The following is an 18,054-nucleotide window of genomic DNA, read 5'->3' as shown; positions in this document are numbered from 1 at the left end:
AATCTGCCGACCGGACCTGAGCGCTACTATAATAAAGTTATTAACCCCTAATCCGCCTCACTAACCCTATAATAAATAGTATTAACCCCTAATCTGCCCTCCCTAACATCGCTGACACCTAACTTCAATTATTAACCCCTAATCTGCCGACCGGAGCTCACCGCTATTCTAATAAATGTATTAACCCCTAAAGCTAAGTCTAACCCTAACCCTAACACCCCCCTAAGTTAAATATAATTTTAATCTAACGAAATTAATTAACTCTTATTAAATAAATTATTCCTAATTAAAGCTAAATACTTACCTGTAAAATAAATCCTAATATAGCTACAATATAAATTATAATTATATTATAGCTATTTTAGGATTAATATTTATTTTACAGGTAACTTTGTATTTATTTTAACCAGGTACAATAGCTAAAATAGTTAAAATAATTACAAATTTACCTGTAAAAGAAATCCTAACCTAAGTTACAATTAAACCTAACACTATACTATCAATAAATTAATTAAATAAACTACCTACAATTAACCTAACACTACACTATCAATAAATTAATTAAATACAATTCCTACAAATAAATACAATTAAATAAACTTGCTAAAGTACAAAAAATAAAAAAGAACTAAGTTACAAAAAATAAAAAAATATTTACAAACATAAGAAAAATATTACAACAATTTTAAACTAATTACACCTACTCTAAGCCCCCTAATAAAATAACAAAGCCCCCCAAAATAAAAAAATGCCCTACCCTATTCTAAATAACTAAAGTTCAAAGCTCTTTTACCTTACCAGCCCTGAACAGGGCCCTTTGCGGGGCATGCCCCAAGAAGTTCAGCTCTTTTGCCTGTAAAAAAAAACATACAATACCCAAGCCCCCCAACATTACAACCCACCACCCACATACCCCTAATCTAACCCAAACCCCCCTTAAATAAACCTAACACTAAGCCCCTGAAGATCTTCCTACCTTATCTTCACCATACCAGGTTCACCGATCCGTCCTGAAGAGCTCCTCTGATGTCCTGATCCAAGCCCAAGCGGGGGGCTGAAGAGGTCCATGATCCGGATGAAGTCTTCATCCAAGCGGGAGCTGAAGAGGTCCATGATCCGGATGAAGTCTTCTATCAACGGCATCTTCAATCTTCTTTCTTCCGGATCCATCTTGCAGACCTCCGACGCGGAACATCCTGCTGGCCCGACAGACTAACGACGAATGACGATTCCTTTAAGGGACGTCATCCAAGATGGCGTCCCTCAAATTCCGATTGACTGATAGGATTCTATCAGCCAATCGGAATTAAGGTAGGAATATTCTGATTGGCTGATGGAATCAGCCAATCAGAATCAAGTTCAATCCGATTGGCTGATCCAATCAGCCAATCAGATTGAGCTCGCATTCTATTGGCTGATCGGAACAGCCAATAGATTGCGAGCTCAATCTGATTGGCTGATTGGCTGATTGGCTGTGTAGTGTGCATTGAGCACACTACACAAGAACATTTTTATACATAGGTTCAAATATATAGAAAGCACTCTTGTATACAAATAATCACAAACTCAATCATCAATAATCAGAAACACTTATACAAGCTAGCATTAACAGTAATGGCAAACACAGAAAAAAGAGACAAACACAAGGGATATTGAAATATACTGAAAGCCTTGGTAAAGGAACATTAAATACTAAATATATTTCATGCACCTCCCTCTAATTATGGGTGTGAAGGAAAGCTGCTGCTCATATGCAAACATAGCAGCACTGAAATACAGTAAAAGCTAGATTTCAAAATGGCAGCATCCATGACTAGAGAGAGGCATAGAATAACCGTGGTACTATGTGTACAGAATGTGTTTATTATTTAATGCCACCTTAATATTTTTATTTTTTTTACATAAATTCACAGAAAGGTCATATACACAAGCAATATTATGTATATTTACAGATATTCTCTATATTAGTAAGAATGTATATACATGTAGCACAATACAGAATAGTATACTCTGTACACACTTTAAGATATAACTTTAAAAACTCCATATATATTACTATCAAAACAAGGTTTACACTAATGATAAACAATATTTTTCCTTCTGATAAGGAAGACCAGCTGAGGCCTTTAGTCTCACTGCAGGCAAATCTCTGTAGTAGGCTTCAGTTGTATCATGTTTTTGAGCCCTTAACAGTTTATTGTTAAGAAGTAATTGATCAATGACCAAGACATAATGCCAGCTCATCCATATTTTGGTAGTTAAATGTTCCATGAGACATAAGTATGCAAAACTTGGGAGGTAACCAATAATTCTGACTTGAAAGACACCAGGTCTAAAAAAATGTTTTTTCCAACTGTGGTTTATTTTGAAGAATTGTTTCAGAACAAGTGTAGATCATATTTATATTATAACAATGTTTTCCATTAAATGTAGACTGGCAGGCATATGTATAGATAGACTGAGCTAAAGTGAAATTTTCTGTTCAATTCTAAAGCTCATAATGTTAGACCATACAGGCTAAAGCCAATAAGCTGCCCTCTCTTACAATAAACGTAAAAGAAAAAAGTTCCTATGGTGTAGTATATTTCAGTGTTTATTCACAAGAGGTAATGAATAACATGCATCAAGTGATGGTCATATGGCTTCACCAGCCCCTTCTTACCATATTGCTCCAAACAACCAGTATATAAAATAATCCACACTTCCATGTCTCGTGTTACATGTGATGTTGCAGTCACCATTTTTCCCTATGTACAACAACATTTTTTTTATTTTTATGTTTAATTGACATTTTGAAGCAACAAAAAAGGAAGCAATCCACACCAGCCAAATAAAATCTTGGCTCTTTATTTGAAATACTTAAAATATAATGGAAGATATACAGCAGACAGAGTGAGCGCAGCACTTGGCTTACGCGTTTCGGCTAGCAAGCCGTATTCATAGCCTATAGTGCTGTGCTTGCCTCTGGTATTTAAGAACAGAGAAAGGAGCCCATTGGCTCAGATTTCATTCAATTAGTTAATTCATTAAAAAACTTGTGCACTACTCAGTAAGCATTATAATGCCTGATTCTGTGTTGATATGGAGCAAAACAGATACTCATTGTAAAACAAAACTGAGTATACAAGAGCTATCATTATTATGACTTTTAAATTGAATATATGAATATATAGTTGGATGTATTTTACTTATTATATTTTACGTTTACACCTGGGGGAGGGGGGAGGATGGGGGAGGATAGAAAGAATAAATTACCTCTTTGTAAACAACTAGATTAACCTGCTATTCATAACATTGAAACAAAATCCCTCTAAAGCCTCTGTGTAATCATTAATGGGATTATCCTAATCTAAGGACAATTTTAAAGAATATCTTTATTAATTAATAATGTCCACTAGGTATAGGAAAGTAGGATTTATTTACATAAACTTCCAAAGGTGTATAAATACTATTCCCAATAATTTATCATATCAAATTTGGAATTCAATCCCCTAGGCACCCTAGTTTCCAATTTGAAAATACAGAAGATCTCTCTCTTTGCCAAAAGATGGTCCAAATTACCACCACATTTTGGCAGGACTACCTTTTCAATCTCACACCATCTGAAGGTGTTTAAATTACCCTTGTGGGTTTTTGCAAAATGTTGCACAAATGGGGTGGATGCCCTGCCTATACTGATGGTAGAGAGATGTTCCCTGATTCTCAAATTCATATCCCTTGATGTGAGACCAATGTATTGCAATTTGCATTGAGTGCATGTGATTAGATATATGACATAGTTGGTTCTACAGTTTAAACACAAACATATTTCAACTTTATTTCCATTCACTGTTGTATATATTCACAAGGGCGACAATGATTACTCCCAAACCTATACATTCCTACATGTCTGAGTCAAGAGCTGTTTGTGCTCTGTGAATTTCTCAATTGTGTGGGTGCCAATAATGTACCCAGGGTCTTGCTTTTTTATATGAACATCTAATTCCTTTGTCCACTATCTTGTTAAGATGGTCATCTGCTGCCAGAAGTGATAAATTTTTCCTCACTATTTTGCAGATATCATGATACTGGGGACTAAATTCAGTGACAAAGTTTACTCCGCCATACTTGTCACTGTTTGAACCCTTCTTCTTATCAGCACTAAGCAGTTGGTCTCTTAGAATGGAGTCCACAACTGCTTGTGCTCTGATAATATCTTGTTTGGGATATATTCCGTCTCTTAGTCTTTTGCTGAGATCAGAAGCTTCTTTCTGATATTCAGAAGGGTTAGAGCAATTACGCTTGAGTCCGATATATTGGTCTTTGGCTATTGCAAACCTACGGCTAGATTTGGAGTTTTGTCGGTAACGACCCGAAAAACTAACGCCGGCTTTTTTCTGGCTGCACCATAAAAATAACTCTGGTATTGAGAGTCCACATAAAGGCTGCGTTAGGCTCCAAAAAAGGAGCGTAGAGCATTTTTAACGCAGCTTCAACTCTCGATACCAGAGTTGCTTACGGACGCGGCCAGCCTCAAAAAAGTGCTCGTGCACGATTCTCCCATAGGAAACAATGGGGCTGTTTGAGCTGAAAAAAAACCTAACACCTGCAAAAAAGCCGCGTTCAGCTCCTAACGCAGCCCCATTGTTTGCTATGCGGTAACCCTTCCTACGTCTGCACCTAACACTCTAACATGTACCCTGAGTCTAAACACCCCTAACCTTACACTTATTAACCCCTAATCTGCCGCCCCCGCTATCGCCGACCCCTGCATATTATTATTAACCCCTAATCTGCCGCTCCGCAAAACCGCCGCTACTTACATTATCCCTATGTACCCCTAATCTGCTGCCCTAACATCGCCGACCCCTATATTATATTTATTAACCCCTAATCTGCCCCCCACAACGTCGCCTCCACCTGCCTACACTTATTAACCCCTAATCTGCAGACCGGACCTGAGCGCTACTATAATAAAGTTATTAACCCCTAATCCGCCTCACTAACCCTATAATAAATAGTATTAACCCCTAATCTGCCCTCCCTAACATCGCCGACACCTAACTTCAATTATTAACCCCTAATCTGCCGACTGGAGCTCACCGCTATTCTAATAAATGTATTAACCCCTAAAGCTAAGTCTAACCCTAACACTAACACCCCCCTAAGTTAAATATAATTGTAACTCTTACCAAAATATAGGTCTATATACCAGTACACAAAGTTTATTCAAAGTTTCGTGTCATAATATTATTTCTAGTACATGGTCTACAGTGGGACATAGTAAAAGGATAAGGGTGTGCTTTTGGGAGGGGCCTAAGGCAACTTATGTAGGGGCATTAAATGTACATTACCCCTGCTGCCAACAAGCAATAACTCTGATTAATAAGTAAAAAAAGAAAGATAAACCTGTGAGGGTATCTTGTGGGGGCGCACCAGATTAGTGTATTTTAAATCCAATGTTCATAAGCTGATAGCGTTAATATTTCTGTCTGTGAAGACACCGATGACAGCTAAGGATGCCACACAGGTTGTCATAATGTCTCAGATTTACATATTAGGGAACAGAATACAAAAAGACCCATTTGCTGATCATTTTTAGCTCACAATTTATAGAAAGATACGTATATGTTTAAAGATTCTCCCTGTATATTAGGGATGGGCGAATGTGTTTATATTCGAATTTGAATGTTAGAACGAATGTTATTGTAGAAATTCAATTTACATAATTGAATGTTGATAAGAATGAATGTTCTTAAAAATTAGATTTTCGAATGTTATTTACAGTTTTCGAATGTCACTTTCGAATTTGAATGTCACATTCGAATTTGAATGTCACATTCGAATGTCACTTTCGAATTCGAATATTACATTTATAAAACACAATTGTAGACTAGAAACACTATTTCGAATTCGAATGTCACATTCGAATCGAATATCACATTCGAATCGAATATCACATTTGAATTTGAATATTACATTTATAAAACACAGTCTTAGAATAGAAATACTATTTCAAATTTGAATATCACATTCTAATCGAATATCACATTCGAATCGAATATCACATTTATTAAACAGTTGTAAACTAGAAATACTATTTCGAATTTGAATGTCACATTCAAATTCGAATATTACATTTTAAAAACCCTGTATTAGACTAGAAATACTATTTCAAATTCGACATTCGAATATTACGTTTATTAAACACAGTTGTAGACTAGAAATACTATTTTGAATTTGAATGTCACATTCAAATTTGAATATTGCATTTAAAAAACAGTATTAGACTAGAAATACTATTTCAAATTTGAATGTGACATTCGAATGTAGCATTCGAATATTACATTTATTAAACACAGTTGTAGACTAGAAATACTATTTCGAATTTGAATGTCACATTTGAATTTGAATGTTACATTTCGAAATTGAAAGAATACATAGCTAAACATTCTATTATTCTAATGAATATTTTCGAATTTTATTGAAAAATTCAAAAACAAAAATTTGAAAATAGAATGTTAGAATGTTATATAAACATTCGAAATTCGATTAGAACGAACAAATGTATAAAAATTTGGTTTAAATTTCGAATTTTTAGAAACATTCGCCCATCCCTACTGTATATATACACAAAGATAGGACACGCTGTCCACTATATGTATGTAAAATGCTGTCTAACGTGCATTTCTTTTATAGTGGTGTGTGTTAGTTTAAGACATATACGGTTATCGCTGTATTCCTATACTAGAGTGCTCTCCTTCCTGCTTCCATCCCCCTTCCTCCTGCTTTTCACGAAATTTGGAAAGAAACAAACTAAGTATCCAATGCGAAACATAATGATACATAAAACATACACTTTACACAATTATAAGTTTATTTATCTATTTATTTTATTACAGTGATACCATGAATGCTATGATTTTTATGCCAAGGGCCTTTCTTTTATTATCTTTATATAAATAATCCAGTTGAATATCTCATTGGTATGTTTGAACATGACAACTTCTGTTTTCAATTTTAACAAGTGTATATAATGTTGCTAATCAGGAATTATTGTATCCTTTTAATGCCTGATGAAACAACCCGTTTGGGGGTCGAGAAACGCGTTGCTGTTTATACATATACTAAAAATTACCACAAACTTATAGCGCCGTGTTCAGCGTCCACTAATCAAAACCAATTTGATTTGATTTGATTAGTGGACGCCGAACACGGCGCTATAAGTTCATGGTAATTTTTAGTATATGTATATGCACCTGAGGAAACGGTCATTGAAGACCGAGAAACGTTGTGTTGTACACTAATAAAGTCTTTTTCATTTTTTAATCAAGACTTTTGTGCCACGAACTTGTATTTATTTACTTGCACATTTGCACCTCGATCCTTTGTTGAAGGATTATCCCCTGCAGCAATTGACTCTAGCTCTTTGGTGAGTACGGCGGTGAGGAGATCACACCACAGACGCTGTTTTCCTTCCAGTTCAAGACTACTGGATACAGACAGCTATCGAGTTTCGAGATTGCAGGAGTGTGAGTTAGCTGGACGACTTCTAAGAGTCCAGAATGCGTTTGTGACACTTTTCAAGTGTCTGAAATCTTGTACTCAGGTACATCTGTCATCTGGTCACAACAAAGGAGACAAACTAAACATACTCAAGAGGGTTTTTCATGTGAAAGACTGATCAGGATTTACACAACCCTAAAAACTTTTGCAAGCATATATGGTTACCGGAATTGAAAGTTTCCATCCACTAAGAGAGCACAAGTATCTGGAGTGTTTGCAGGATTTCTACATGAGTTAAGTGTGACAAATATTCTACAATCTCAAGAGATCCTTTATATTACCTGATCCATACCACGGGAGTTGCCTAAGCCCATCTGTGATTCTGCTACAGCCTTACCTCATACGATTGAGGGCATTGGAAGTAAGTGTACATCCAAAAGGGGAGAAAGTGACGAAGATTGTTTATTTGACCTCATTGTTTATTATTCTTCTTTGGGACTATGTGTTTTTCAACCCCTTGCACATATACATACATATGATATATTTTATTTTGTAGTGCCTTCTGCAATAATATAATAATAATTTTTTATATTTTGTATGATATTACATTGCCCCTTATTTAGATCCGTGTATACTAGCTGTTCCACCTGCGCTATCCTGCACTCTTTTATTTCTATTTTTGTACTGGTTTAGAGGTGTGAAGGGACTTCTCTACATTTTAGGATTTGGCTGCAAGTCATTTACAGCTAGGGTGGTGTGTAGAGGTGCCCGGTGAGATCACCTGGGTATTTTAATCTCTATATAGTAGCGCCTTGGGGTGAATTAGGGGCTTCTGTCCTTACTTCATCAATCTTTTTTGTTTCATATATATATATATATACTTCTCTTTTTTTTGCAGCTTGTGTAACAATATTTTATATGATGATGTTTTGATTATACATTTTTGTCAGTTTTTGTGTATCATTAAAGATATACTTTGCTTCTTTGCACTTTCTTACCCTCCTGGGTGGCAGAAGTGCAATGCTGAGGAGAGCTTACACTGCAGGCCTGAACTGTAATGATATTTTAGTTAGCCCAGTGGCTTTGCAATCAGCCCTTAAAGTAAGTCTCAAGGTCCAATCAAGAGCACAATGGGGAATCCAAAAGCCTTTCTCTACAATAATTGTATCTAAACAGTTTGAGCTTGCTTATTTAATTCACCAGTTCACCTGGTTAGAATACAAAAAGCAATATAAAGCGTCCCACTGATGTTCCTAAACATTTTATCTGAAGCAGGTAAAGCAGTTGAATGTAGCTCTGTCACGTATACAGTAAATGACAGAATTAGGGAATATGTTAAACAAATCAGATCCTCATTCCCAATCCTTTTATTTCATACATGAAAACAACATATAGCAATAAAGCAGTTTCAATCAATAAAAAGGGCAACTGAACCCATTACACAACATTTGAAAACAGTGATAACCTATTTAATCTAATGCTTTTCAAATATATTTGTGCTTTGGAAACACCCATATTCCAAGTACCGAGTACCCTTTTCTGGTTACTTCTCAAAGAATATTAAGACTTTTCCAGCTCCTTGGCCTTTTAACAGCAGATTTTTGTCTGCTAAGAGTGCCATTTCTTGGCTGCTTGCATACTTGTTTTCAATTTCCAGTGTAAGTTCAGTTCAAATGTTGACAAGCCAGATCATTTTTTTTCTTTCATAACAAAATAAACATACACAAAAAATGTGATCTTCTAAATGTTTATTTATGATTGCAATGAGGCATTTGGGTGTGTAAATAATAATTTGGGTGTGTTAATTATAATTAATTATAATGTAAATATAATTAATTATAATGTAAATAATAATTTAGGTGTGTTAATTATAATTAATTATAATGTTTACATTAACAACTTAAATAACATTAGTGATTTGATACATCATCATCATCATCAAAACTCAATAAATGATCTGCCATGCTTGCCTGCATAGTTTTGGTCTTTTAATATCCTCACAAAAACCTGCTTGAAAAGCCATTTATTATTAATATTTGTAGTTATTTATGTATTTATTTTGTTGTTTAACTAAATTTTCCCATTCAAATGCAATTCTTGCTCTTCATATTGATCATAACCTGAGCTGCTAAGCAATGTTTGTATGTACAAATTCCCTGTATCCACTGCCTTGTGCAGATCAATTAGGAGAATACTGTGCATCAAGGTTAAACCGAGACATGAAACCTTGACCAGTGACAATGCATTAACATATTCTAGTAAATATATTCAAATAGGATTGTCTAAAGTCCAACAGTTCCCAACTCCCCAGTAGTCAAGTGAAGATCAAAAGAGGAGCACTTGTCAAAGAGCTTGAGGGAAACATCTAATATCTTCATGTTATCAATCTGCAGATTGTGTGATGCATGGCTATATATGCATAAAGATCTGCTAGGCAAGGTATTTATGTAAAATAAGCTGTCTGGATTGGATTGTGGCTAAACTTCTAGAACATCTTTTCAGTGATAAATTTAATTCATTATGTGATAAAGATCTTATTTGTACTTTTGAACTATAACACAATACTGAGAGCGGTAGAACCATTATACTATAGATAGGAGAGTTTGATTACATATGCAGATTGCATGATATGATGCTTTACCCTGTCAATACGTGGCACTTCCCTATTGGTCTTTATGATTGAAGGGCGGTATAGTGTGTCATGTGACCGGCTCAGCTTACATACAGCTATAGAGTGGATCACAGAAATGGTATGTAACTGTTTATGCTCTGTTTGTTTTTTAAGTCACAATTGGTATAAGTAAAATTCAAATTAGCCAATAGAATGAAAGCTTTGTTTTTACTATGTTTTAAAGTTTTATTAAAGGTTTGTTATTCAACTATATGGAACCGTGTGGAGTCTGTTGGAGACTGAACCTGAGAGATCTGGAGTTAAGTAAGCTGAAGCACTGAGTGACTTCAGCAAACCCATACCAGCACTCAACACTTTTGTGAGTACATAACATAAGGTGTCACTTGGTGGAGGATAACACAGAGATTATTGCACCAGGAGAATTGTTTTGTTTTTTGTATCCCCCCTCCCAGTGATTCTGGTTCACTATTTTCTGCCATGTAGTGCTCCAGATGCCTACCTAGGTGTCTCTTCAATAAAGAATACCATGGGAAGCAAATTTTATAGTAGAAGTAAATTGGAAACTTTTTAAAAATTGTATGCTCTGTCTCGATCACAAAAGAACATTTTTGGGTTTTATATCCCTTTAATTATCCTCCATTTCTTACAGAAATTAACCTATCTATTGTCTCTAAGTAACTGGCTATGATATGCATCTCCAAACTGAAATACTGTAATTATCACCAGTACTAGTATATTTAGTACATTAAGTATACATATTAGTATATATCTTAAAGGGCCATGATACCCAAATGTTTAAACACTTGAAAGTGATGCAGTATAGCTGTAAAAAGCTGACTAGAAAATATCACCTGAACATCTCTATGTAGAAAAAAAAGATATTTTACCTCAAAAATTCCTCAGTAGCCACATCCCATTGTAAAGGACTTTTAAGCAGCAAATCAGTATGTCTTCCCCGGGACAGCTAAGGGAGTGAGCTCACGTGCACACTCATCTTATTTCCCTATTCAGTTTAAGGAAGTTTACTATGAAATCTCATGAGAGTTAAGTAAATACTCATGAGATCACATGACCTTTAAAGTCGTCAATCCCCGGCCTTAATCTTATAACCATTATAAGTTAAAATAGTAACATAAATAAAAGAGTTACACACAGCTTTGGTATAAAATTTGGCCGCAGCCATTTTATTAACAACACAATTTAAATATTGAGTAATAAATATTTTCAAACATTTTCAAACATTTTTTCACAGAACATACCTGATGTTCATAAATAACATTACTGACAAATAAAACATAAACCACAGCGGTGCTAGTTCCCAAACCCACAAAAACAAGATGGCCGTTATTCAGCAACTGGACTCAGCTATATCCCTGTTGAGTCCGTCCAAGTACACCTAAACTTTAATAGGGAACCCCTTGCCCCTATAAAACCAGTTGTCCACTCACCCCATGGAGAGGCAACTACTTAAAATCCTCCAAATCACTTGGCCATATTGCGTACCATATTTGTCTGGGAACTAGCACCCCCGCCTTGCTGCGACAAACACGAACAAGGAAGGAAAACAAAGATTAGGGAGGGAGGGAGGGAGCACTTTCTAGAAAGGTTTGATAATTATTCTGATGACAGATTCTCCCGCTCTTTCTTTAAATGCGTAACAGCGCGTGCTAAGCCCGCCCCCCTACAGTAAATAACCAATCACACCCAAGGCCTAATTCCTCCAACGGTCAAGTCCCCTTCCCGTTACTTCGAACTCCCAGGGGTTCCCTGACCTTTAAAGTCGTCAATCCCCGGCCTTAATCTTATAACCATTATAAGTTAAAATAGTAACATAAATAAAAGAGTTACACACAGCTTTGGTATAAAATTTGGCCGCAGCCATTTTATTAACAACACAATTTAAATATTGAGTAATAAATATTTTCAAACATTTTCAAACATTTTTTCACAGAACATACCTGATGTTCATAAATAACATTACTGACAAATAAAACATAAACCACAGCGGTGCTAGTTCCCAAACCCACAAAAACAAGATGGCCGTTATTCAACAACTGGACTCAGCTATATCCCTGTTGAGTCCGTCCAAGTACACCTAAACTTTAATAGGGAACCCCTTGCCCCTATAAAACCAGTTGTCCACTCACCCCATGGAGAGGCAACTACTTAAAATCCTCCAAATCACTTGGCCATATTGCGTACCATATTTGTCTGGGAACTAGCACCCCCCGCCACCGACTGGACTGACCGAACAGCCCAGTCCCGCCAAACCCAATATTTTTCCCAAAGCTTCTTTTATATCGAAAATAAATAGCTGCAGCCCAAATTGGTTAAAATGAACACCATCTTTTAAATAAAATTCCTCAGCCCCATCTACTTCGAAATCTGGGTGGAAAACTACACCTCCCCCCAACCTCTTAACAAAAGAGCTAATTATTTTGTTAATTTTCTTACGACTCTTTTCTAGCCTATCATAATCCCTCGCTGATCTCCAAACCAACCTAGGAGTAATCTGTGACCAAATTATTTTGATTTCAGGATAAAGTTCCTTTATGTTGCCCAGATCTCTTTTGATTCTTCTAACTAGTTCCTTTTGAGGAATCATACCTAAATCATTTCCCCCCAAATGCACTATCAAAACCTGAGGATGAGGAAACATTCTGCCAAAATCTAGAAACAACGGAAAAAAGAGTTCCCAGCACATCCCCCTAATCCCAAACCATTTGACCTCCCATTGATCCACAGGACACCCAAGCTGAAGGCCGCCCATTTTCTTACTGGCCTCAGCATTGGCCCAGTATATAAACGAATGCCCCATCACCCATAACACACCTAAAATAAGAGAAAAAGGAGTGTTCAGGATGATTACAACTCAAACATTCCAAAACATACATTCTATTCAAGGGTTTTTTTTTTTTTTTTTTTATATCCTTAAATCAGGCCTAACATAAGATTTATAACGACTTGAACCCCATCTACCAATCTTTTTAACTATATCCTCTCTGAGACCTAACATAGCGGCTTCAGTAGCAGCTCCAATCCGGAAAGAATGAGATCCAAACTCTAAAGGATTAAGACCCAATAAAACAATTGAACCTCTTAAAATGGCTCTAAATTGATATTGTGATAAAAAAGAACCGTCTGAATGAACCAACAAAGGGCCATCCTGCAAAGGCCGTATGGACCCATAAAGCATCATTACCTGACATGGACATATTTCACCACCACTAGGGAATAGCACTATGTTCTTGCCTTTCCCATATATGTCCGTTTTACTACTTCTCAGTAATATTTCTACTCTGTTATCATTCCATCTTACATCTTCTTTTTGTAAACCGCCTGAAACTTTTTTGCTAGGGCTTACCAATTCCGAAACTCTAAATGCCCCAAAAAAGGCCAATACAAAGGCCGTTCTAAATAATATTAATTCAAATCTTGATGCACAAATCTCTGCTAATACCACCCAAATTTTTTGAAGTAAAGAAAATGTAATAGGTCTTCTCTTATCTCTAACCTTTGTCTTTTTCTTCAAGCCTTTAAGAACCTGACGGACCCAAAAAACCTTTGTAACATCAGACAAACCTAATAAGCGAAATCTAAAAGCAAGGGCCGCCAATCTTCTTTCCATATTAGATGGTGACAAACCCACATTTCCCCAATGCCACATCCATTCCAATAAGCAACCCGTGACATCATCATACCCTTCTTTAATTTCAGATTGACATAACCACATTTCCCATTCCTTCCAAACTGATACATAGGACGTCCAAGTACCTGGAGCCAAAGATTTTTTAATTAATTCAGCCAATCCTCCGTCCCAAGCTTCCAAAGTTGGACGGGAAACGTCGCTCCAACTACGTCCGCCTGAGGCGCCAACTCTCGAAAGCGAGACCACTGTGAACGAGATAAAGAATCTGCTATCAAATTAAGCTTACCAGGGATATGTTTTGCCCTGACGAAAACATTCATACTTAAACATTTCAGGACTAGCACTCTTAATAAACGCAAAACTGGTAATGATGATGCAGATAAAGAATTAATAGCAGAAACAACACCCATATTATCTGTATGAAACAATATGGATTTATTCATCAAATCCACTTCCCACACAAACAGAGCCACCAGAATAGGAAATAGCTCAAGGAAAACTAGGTTATTGGTTAAACCTAAATTGACCCACTCTTGAGGCCACACTTCAGCACACCAATGCCCTTGAAAATAAGCCCCGAAACCAACACCCCCAGCTGCATCAGTTATCAAATCCAAATCAACATTAGAGACCCTAGCTTCCATGAATATTGCAACACCATTAAAATTTTTAAGGAATTCCAACCAAACTTTCAAATCATCCTTGTGACCTTTTTTAATCCTTACAAAATGATGAGGCTTACTAACACCAGACGTAGCCAATGACATTCTTCTAGAAAAAACTCTACCAATAGGAATGATTCTGCAAGCAAAATTCAACTTTCCAAGTAAAGATTGCATTTTTCTCAAAGTCACCTTACGGACCGCCAAAAATTGCTGAATCATTTCTGACAAATCCACAATCTTTTCCAGAGGTAGCCTACATTCCATACTTTCAGAATCTATTGTAATACCCAGAAATTTAAGGGCCGTAACTGGACCCTCAGATTTTTCCATTGCAATAGGAACCCCAAAATCAGATGCCATTGAATAAAAACAATCCCTAATTTCAAACAAACGTCCGAATCATGGGGACCAACAAAAAGAAAATCATCCAGATAATGAACTACTGACGAAAATCCAGACCTGAATTTAACAACCCATTCCAAAAAGGAACTAAAGCATTCAAACAGAGAACAAGAAATAGAACAACCCATCGGGAGACATAAGTCAATGTAGAGAAAACCCTCAAAACAACAACCCAACAAATAATGTGAAGAAGGATGAACTGGAAGTAACCGAAAAGCCGCCTCAATATCTACTTTAGCCATTAAAGCGAATTGCCCAGCCTCTCTAACCAACTTAACCGCCATGTCAAATGATGTATAAGACACAGACGATAATTCATCCGGAATATCATCATTAACAGATCCACCTTTTGGAAATGATAAGTGGTGAATTAAACGAAATTTACCAGGCTCTTTCTTAGGAACCACTCCTAAAGGAGAAATACGCAAATGGGGGATAGGAGATATTTTAAAAGGACCTGCCATTCGACCCAAAGAAACCTCCTTCTCAAGCTTACTCCTAACAACCTCAGGCCATTCCCTAGCAGACTTAAGGTTACCCCTGTAATGAACAACGCCTCCAGAAGATGGAATTCTGAAACCAAACTCAAAACCATGTAGCAACAACAAGGCCTTATCACCACAACCTTTCTGTTTAGCGTAAAGTACGAGCCACAGCTCCATCCCGCTTAGCCTCACCGGAGTTAATCCCTTTTTCAGGGAGCTCCTGGGTTCCTCCCAATTTGTTCTTTTTGAAACACTTACTGGAAGGGTGGGATCCACCACACCCAGAGCATTCGTGTCTGAATTTACATGATGCTCCCCATTTACAGAACTTTTCATTGAAAGCAAAACAGAAACCTTTTTTGGCTGTTGCCGATGAACCGTTTTGAAGAGATCCGCCGGCACTCCCTCGAAAGGGCTGCGAAGACCTTAACAGAGTCATCACTTTTAGCCATAGACCCATATCACGATCATCCCATTTCATCTCAGGCTTAACCGACAAACGTTGTCTAAATTGTTCATCATAATACCACCAAGCCATACCACCATATGTTCTCTGAGCAGCTGCAATTTCATCTAAATAACAAAAGAGGGCCGCTCCTTGATCAGGGAACTTAACAGAAAATACACTAGCATAAATAACAAAAGCCTGGAACCAGTTAGTAAATGTTTTTGGTAATTTTCTGTAACGTCTTTTCCTTTCCTCCTCTTCCTTCTTGGCCAAATCCTTTTTTGAGTCTTCAGGTATCTCAAAAGACTGATCAAGAGGAAGGAGGGAAAATAATTCAATAAAATCTCTCTTGTATATCTTTTCTCTTAACTCTACCGTCAAATGCATGCCCAAAGGCCCAATAGAACACAAACAAGACCTGGCCAAAGCCGTGTCAGCAATCTTCAGCTCAGGACCCCCATCCGATTTATTATCAACATTAGTCCCCTTTTGCTGAGATAAACCGACCATTTGAGATTGAGGTACTGACCCTACATCCTTTATTCCCTCACCACCAATCCCTAATACCCTATTTTGGTTAGCCAATTCTGTGGGAACCCATGAATTGGCGACTCCCCCCGTGACTTTTGCTCCTTCTAATTTGGCTAACAAGTCCCTTAAACCTGCTACAACAGTTATAGATAAAGGATCAGCATGCACACCAACTGTATCAACCCCCACATTCAGATTCACAACACCAGATCCCTCAATACCTTTACTCGGGTCCTGAGTCACTGCAGACTGAACCCTTTGAGATGCAGCCGTAACCTTCTCCGTATTCTGGAAACCAGTAGCCCTGGGATCCGTGTTAGTCATTAATTGCTGCCCTTTTTCCGTCTGTAAAAAAGAAACATGTGACAAACCCCCAGAAGGTGCCCAAATTCCAATGCCCCTACTAGCTGTAGACATACCCAACCTACTATCCACTGAAACACCCTTACCCTTCTTAGCTGATGGGACCTCAAACCCTTCTCCCCTTAAATCCCCATACCTCTTGCGTTGTCTACCTCTACCTTGTATTCTCCCAATCCCAGACCTGTTTGGACGTTGAACAGAGTTAACCGAGCTATGAAATGTATTATTAATACTCTGACCCATCATGCCCTGAAGACCAAAATTAAAATTGTTGGCCGTACTCACCCTTGTTTCTTCTCCCTTTGCATTAAAACGTTCCACCCCTGGAACGCCGTCCTCAATATCCAGCCTGATATTTTCCGTCCAAGATTCCTGAAGGCCATAAGCCTCCCCACTTAGGCCGTCATTTCCCACCATTAAAAGACCCTGGGAATTCTCAGGCCGTGACCCAGTTTCATTCCCATCTAAAAGAAAAACATCATTAGTGACAGGTAAATTTTTAATTACTTCAACATTCCTATCCCTCAAATTTCTTAACTCGCCCTTTAAAGCTGGATCACCCGTGACCCTGACTGACGTATTAAACTGGCTAATAGTGTTAACTACATTGGGAGAAGGAGGAATAAAATCCTCCTCAGAAGAATCTAAATATAAATCTAATTCTACCACACCGTTATCAACCTCGGTATCATGATGACTATCGCTGGCTTCAGGCCTTTCCACCCTCTCGTCTAACACCCGATAAGCCTGATCTTCCGTATTATTGCAAGGTCTTAAAATCTGAGCCGACTTAGAAACATTATGTAACTGTTCTGAAACTGCCTGAGGTATTTCAATCGGCCCTGATACAATCAAACCCTCACCTTTCTTTTTCATTAAGGCGCTACCTAAACTACATATACTCGCTTGTTCATTACCCCCACACGGAAAAATAGGCCTCGGCGGGCCGTCACTTTTACTAGCTTGCTTTTTTCCTCTAATTACTACTTTCTGGCCTAAATTGGCCGTCTTACCCTTAGGCAAAGAATCACCCTTCATTACAGGCTCAGTGAATTGTTCCGTAATGGAACAAGTGCTCCCGGACTGCGTCACATTATCAGCAAACTCCGCTCCGGTCTGCCGACTTCCGGAGCTAGAACTTGACTTCTTCCTCACAGGCGCCTTTAACCCCGGACTGGGGCTGGATTTTCTCCGACCGCTATTACCCCCTTCAGCATCCGGATCAGAACGAACTGGAGGCCTCAAACGCCTCGATGTTTTCGGAGCCACCTCCACGATATCCACTCTGGGTTCGACAACCGGGCTAAGCAATGGACGTAATTTTTATTCGAGCCAGGTAGGGCCCATTTTTGCAGCTTCCAACTTAAGTTGGTCAAAAATCGCATCAAAATGCG

Source organism: Bombina bombina, chromosome 3 (assembly GCF_027579735.1).
Source record: "Bombina bombina isolate aBomBom1 chromosome 3, aBomBom1.pri, whole genome shotgun sequence".
Classification (NCBI taxonomy): Eukaryota; Metazoa; Chordata; class Amphibia; order Anura; family Bombinatoridae; genus Bombina; species Bombina bombina.
The sequence above is the reverse complement of the archived record's forward strand: the minus strand, read 5'-3'. Positions refer to the sequence as shown.